Genomic DNA, 6,927 nt, shown 5'->3' with positions numbered 1-6,927 from the left:
ATCATATTTGAAAGACCTACATTGAAAATTTTCTATTCCATGGAAATTGTCACAACTACCCATCTACTACTCTACTACATCTATGAAAACATCTACATCATAATCAACATGGGGATTTGGCTAGTCTCACCTCGAGGTCGGAGGGGGTCGGTGACGGGGACTGATGCTTGCTTGAACTATGTTAGTATTTCCCCAAAGAGGAAGGGATGATACAGCACAACAACGGTGGGTATTTCCCTCAGTGATGAGAGCAAGGTTATCGAACCAGTAGGAGAACCACGCAACATTACATGAACGGCACCTGCACATAAATAACAAATACTCGCAACCTGACATATTAAAGGGGTTGTCAATCCCTTTCGGGCAACGGCGCCAGAAATTGGCAAGTGGGTGTGAGAAAGTTGTAATAAATAGATAGATATATCGCCAAATAAAATAAAGTGCAGCAAGGTAATTTTGTATTTTTGGTTTAATAGATCTAAAAATAAAAGCAAATAAAAATAGATCGCGAAGGAAAATATAATAAAGAAGAGACCCGGGGGCAGTATATTTCACTAGTGGCTTCTCTCGAGAAAAATAGCAAATGGTGGGTAAACGAATTACTGTTGGGCAATTGATAGAACTTCAAATAATCATGACGATATCCAGGCAATGATCATTATATAGGCATCACATCCAAGATTAGTAGACCAACTCCTGCCTGCATCTACTACTATTACTCCACACATCGACCACTATCCAGCATGCATCTAGTGTATTAAGTTCATGGAGAAACGGAGTAATGCAATAAGAATGATGACATGATGTAGAAAAGATCTATTTATGTAGAAATAGACCCCATCTTGTTATCCTTAATGGCAACGATACATACGTGTCGGTTCCCCTTCTGTCACTGGGATCAAGCACCGTAAGATTGAACCCATCACAAAGCACCTCTTCCTATTACAAGATAAATAGATCAAGTTGGCCAAACAAAACCTAAATATTGGAGAAGAAATACGAGGCTATAAGCAATCATGCATATAAGAGATCAAAGAAGACTCAAATAACTTTCATGGATAAAAAGATAGATTTGATCGTAAACTCAAAGTTCGTCGGATCCCAATAAACACCCCACAAAAAGAGTTACATCGTATGGATCTCCAAGAGACCATTGTATTGAGAATAAAAAGAGAGAGTGAGGAAGTCATGTAACTACTAACTATGGACCCGTAGGTCTACAAAGAACTAATCACGCATCATCGGAGAGGCACCAATGGACATGATGAACCCCTCCGTGATGGTGTCTAGATTGCATCTGGTGGTTCTGGAACTTGCGGTGGCTGGAATTGATTTTCCTCGACTCCCTTAGGGTTTCTGGAATATTGGGGTATTTATACAGCCAAAAGGCGGTTCGAGAGGCCACCGAGGTGGGCACAACCCACCAGGGCGCCCTTGGCCTCCAGGCGCGCCCTGGTGTCTTATGCTCACCTCAAGCTCCCTCTTCGGTACTTCTTTGGCCCACTGGATGTCTTCTGCTCCAAAAAAATCCACAAAAAGTTTCTCTGTGTTTGGACTCCGTTTGTATTGATTTCCTGCGATGTAAAAAACATGCAGAAAACAGCAACTGGCACTGGGCACTATGTCAATAGGTTAGTACCAAAAAATGATATAAAATGATTATAAAATGATTGTCAAACATCCAAGAATGATAATATAACAACATGGAACAATAAAAAATTATAGATACGTTGGAGACTTATGAATCTGAAAATTGTGATGAAGTGTTAAACAAAGGAATTCATAAAGTGATTCATGATAGCTCCTTGGATGAAAAGCATGATTGCAATGGTGTTACTATAAATTCTATTATTGTCAATTTTGCTATTAATATGCAAAACCACAAGTTTGGGGATGCTAATTCTGCTTTGTCCACTACTTGTTGTAATGATCATGATGGGGGTGATAATGATTCTTATGATCTTGAAAATTTATTTAAACCTCATGTTGAATATGCTTGCGATAATATCAAAAGTGGGTTTGGAAGAGTGTAAGATTTAGCTAAAAATAATCCCACATATTTGGAGAGTGTTCAATCTCATGATTTTTTTTGATAAAAGTGGGCTTGGAGAGGTCACGACTTTATTTGATGATAATCCCACTATTTTGGAAGAGTGTCAACGTTGCATGCATGTGGAACATATAGAGAATATGTTATGTGAAAGCTATATTGTTGAATTTGAATATGATCCCACATATAATTATTATCAGAGAGGGAAATATGGTTGTAGAAATTTTCATGCTACTATTTTACCTCTCTTCATGTTGAGATTGTCTATGTTTTATTCTTCTTCCCTGCATATGCTAGTCTTTTCTTGTTTTGATAATTTGCTTGCTTATAAAATGCCTATGCATAGGAAGTATGTTAGACTTAAATGTGTTTTTCACATGTTTCATGATGCTCTCTTTGCGTTTTAATTATTATCGTTCGTGTGAGCATCGTTGAAATCTCATGCCTAGCTAGGGGCGTAAAATGATAGCACTTGTTGGGAGGCAACCCAATGAATAAAATTTACTTTTGCCTTTTTCTTTCTGTTCTTGAGTGTTTGCACAATTATGCTACTGTTATGATTGTGTTTTTTCTGTTTTAATTAGTGTTCGTGCCAAGTAAAGCCTTTAGGATCTTCTTGGGTGATAGTTGTTTGACCTTGCTGAAAAAACAGAAACTTTTGCACTTGTAAAAATCATTTTCCTTTTAACCAGAGAGTGATAAAACACCAATTCCTTTTGCAGTAGATAAATATGCAAATTTCCCAGGTCGTCCTAATTTTTCAGAGTTTTTGGAATTACGGAAGTATTCGAAATATCCAGATTGCTACAGACTGTTCTGTTTTTGATAGATTCTATTTTCTTTGCGTTGTGTGCTTGTTTTGATGGCTCTATGGTTTTCTTTGATGATTTTTTGCCATTGAAAAGTTGGACTACAGTAGATATAATTCAAGAACAAAATATGAATTGGTTTACTACAACACTTATAGTAGTGATTTGTTTTCTTATACTAACGGATCTCACGAAGGCTTTTGTTGAGTTTTGTGTGATTGAAGTGTTCAAGTTTTGGGTTATCTTATGATGGATGAAGGAATAAGGAGTAAGAAGAGCCTAAGCTTGGGGATGCCCCGGCATCCCAAGCTATTATCCAAAAGAGAGCAAGCAACTAAGTTTGGGGATACCCCGAGTGGCATCCCCTCTTTCTTCTAACGACCATCAACATTTTACTCGAAGCTATATTTCTATACGTCACATACTATGTGTTTTGCTTGGAGCGTCTTGCATGGTAAGAGTCTTTGCTTGTTTTATTTTGTGTTTTAAGTCTTGATTCCTTGCTGGACACACCTATTTGAGAGAGCAAAAATTATGCCATGACTTGTTAGAATTGCTCTCTATGCTTCACTTAAATTTTTATGATCTATGGATTTGCTCTAGTGCTTCACTTATATCTTTCTGAGCACGGTGTGCTTTAGTATTTTTGAAGAAATACTCTCTTGCTTCACTTAGATTTATTTGAGAGTTAGTAAAATTTTCAAGAAAGTCTCTCTTGCTTCACTTAAATTAATTTGAGAGAAAGAAATATTATGCTCATGATCTTCACTTATATTTGTTTGAGATTGTCAAAAGCAACACATGAAAATTAGTTCCAAAGCGATAGATATCCAAGAAGGATATAATAAAAACTTTCATGAAGATCATTGGACAAAATAAACTTGATTCTTGGTAATAGTTTTGAGATATGATGATGTGATATGTGAGTTATGTTGATGCGTAATTATGCTTTAGTAAGAATATTGGTGTTAAGGTTTGTGATTCCCTATGAAAGCACAAAAGTCAATGATTATGCAATGAAATTATATCCTACTTGTGGTGCATTATTCGGTGTTAGTTATGCTTAATGCTCTCTTATGATATTATTCGTTTCTTGGTTGGTCGCTTCTCAATCTTTTGCTAGCCTTCATTTTGCACCAAGTATGATCACTACTTGTGCATCCAAAAACCTTTAAACCAGTTTTGCCACACGAGTCCACTATATCTACCTATATGCGGTATTCTTTTGCCGTTCTAAGCAAATTTGTATGTTCCATCTCTGATTTTTAAAATAAACTTCTCTTTTGTGTGTTCGTTTCGCTCATGGAGCGGTGAGGGATGGTTAATATTTTCCATGCTAGATGTGTTATTATCACGATGAATGTTTATTCACTTGTCATTGCACGAGAGTAAGGTAAAGGTATTAGGGATGCCCAATCCCAAAATGAAAAATGAATTTACTTTATGTTGTCAAATAATAAATTCCTTGGAAAGAGTTGGTATGGAGGGCAACCGTGGATACGGCTAGTCATGGAAAGTGAAAGTATGGTGGAAAAAGGAATAAACTTTATCTTCTTTTTGGGAACCGCCTATGATATATCTAGCATGGAAAGTGTTGGGAACTCTAAGTCATTTTCATTGGTGGGAAGGTCACACCTCCCAAAATGTTTTTATCTCTAAGATTTTCGCTTTGAGCTCTGGCACCTCTACAAATCCCTACTCCCCTATGCGAAGGGCCTTCCTTTTACTTTATGCAATTTTTATTTTTGAAATTGAGTCTCCATCTTCTCTTACAAAAGCACCAACTAGGAGGCATTATGATCGTACTTGAGCATTGGGTGTAGCTAATATGCGAGTGTGTTCCATGAATGGATCAATGATTGAGCATAGTGGGCTAGGGATAACTTATTTTACCATTGATATTTTGAAAGACATAGTTGCTTGTTAATATGCTTGAGTATTTAAGTTATCATGTCAAAACTGGACTATTGCTTTGAACAATATAAAAGTCCAAATGTCCATGCTATAAAGAAAATAATATGATTTGACATGTTAGGTAGCATTCCACATCAAAAATTATGTTTTTATCACATACGTACTTGAGGACGAGTAGGAGTTAAGCTTGGGGATGCTGATACGTCTCCAACGTATCTATAATTTTTGATTGTTCCATGCTATTATATTATCAATCTAGGATGTTTTATAATCATTTTATAGTCATTTTATATCATTTTTGGTACTAACCTATTGACATAGTGCCAAGTGCCAGTTGTTGTTTTTTGCATGTTTTTTTACATCACAGAAAATCAATACCAAACGGAGTCCAAATGCAACGAAACTTTACGGAGATTTTTTTGGACCAGAAGACACCTAATGGGCCAAGGCTGCGCCTGGGGGTTCTCCAAGGAGAGCACAACCGATGACCCACAAGTATAGGGGATCTATCGTAGTCCTTTCGATAAGTAAGAGTGTCGAACCCAATGAGGAGCAGAAGGAAATGATAAGCGGTTTTCAGCAAGGTATTCTCTGCAAGCACTGAAATTATAGGTAATAGATAGTTTTGTGATAAGATAATTTGTAACGAGCAACAAGTAACAAAAGTAAATAAAGTGCAGCAAGGTGGCCCAATCCTTTTTGTAGCAAAGGACAAGCCTGGACAAATTCTTATATAGAAGAAAGTGCTCCCGAGGACACATGGGAATTATCATCAAGCTAGTTTTCATCACGTTCATATGATTCGCGTTCGGTACTTTGATAATTTGATATGTGGGTGCACCGGTGCTTGGGTGCTGTCCTTACTCCGATAAGCATCCCACTTATGATTAACCCCCATTGCAAGCATCCGCAACTACAACAGAAGTATTAAGGCAAACCTAACCATAGCATGAAACATGTGGATCCAAATCAACCCCTTACGAAGCAACGCATAAACTAGGGTTTAAGCTTCTGTCACTCTAGCAACCCATCATCTACTTCTTACTTCCCAATGCCTTCCTCTAGGCCCAAATAATGGTGAAGTGTCATGTAGTCGACGTTCACATAACACCACTAGAGGATAGACAACATACATCTCATCAAAATATCGAACTAATACCAAATTCACATGACTACTAATAGCAAGACTTCTTCCATGTCCTTAGGAACAAACGTAACTACTCACAAAGCATATTCATGTTCATAATCATAGGGGTATTAATATGCATATAGGATCTGAACATATGATCTTCCACCAAATAAACCAACTAGCATCAACTACAAGGAGTAATCAACACTACTAGCAACCTACAGGTACCAATCCCAGACTTAGAGACAAGAATTGGATACAAGAGATGAACTAGGGTTTGAGAGGAGATGGTGCTGGTGAAGATGTTGATGGAGATTGGCCCCCTCCCGATGAGAGGAGCGTTGGTGATGACGATGGTGATGATTTCCCCTCCCAGAGGGAAGTGTCCCCGGTAGAACAGCTCCGCCGGAGCCCTAGATTGGTTCCGCCAAGGTTCCGCCTCGTGGCGGTGGAGTCTCGCCCCGAAAGCTTGCTTATGATTTTTTCCTCAAAGAAAGACTCCATATAGCAGAAGATGGGCATCAAGGGGCCCACGAGGCAGGGGCGCGCCCAGGGGGGTAGGGCGCGCCCCACCCTCGTGGCCAGGGTGTGGGCCCCCTCTGGAACTTCTTGCGCTCATTATTTTTTATATATTCTGAAAATAGCTTCCGTGAAGTTTCAGGACTTTTGGAGCTGTGCAGAATAGGTCTCTAATATTTGCTCCTTTTCCAGCCCAGAATCCCAGCTGCTGGCATTCTCCCTCTTTATGTAAACCTTGTAAAATAAGAGAGAATAGGCATAAGTATTGTGACATAACATGTAGTAACAACCCATAGTGCAATAAATATCGATATAAAAGCATGATGCAAAATGGACGTATCAACTCCCCCAAGCTTAGACCTCGCTTGTCCTTAAACGAAAGCCGAAATCGAAAAATATGTCCACATGTTTAGAGATAGAGGTGTCGATAAAAACAAAATACGGATATGAGGGCATCATGATCATTCTTAGAACAACAACTTATATAATTATTGTCATATGATCTC

This window comes from Triticum urartu, chromosome 6A, assembly GCF_056163025.1.
Source record: "Triticum urartu cultivar PI428250 chromosome 6A, HENAU_Tu73, whole genome shotgun sequence".
Classification (NCBI taxonomy): Eukaryota; Viridiplantae; Streptophyta; class Magnoliopsida; order Poales; family Poaceae; genus Triticum; species Triticum urartu.
Note: the sequence above shows the minus strand (reverse complement) of the source record.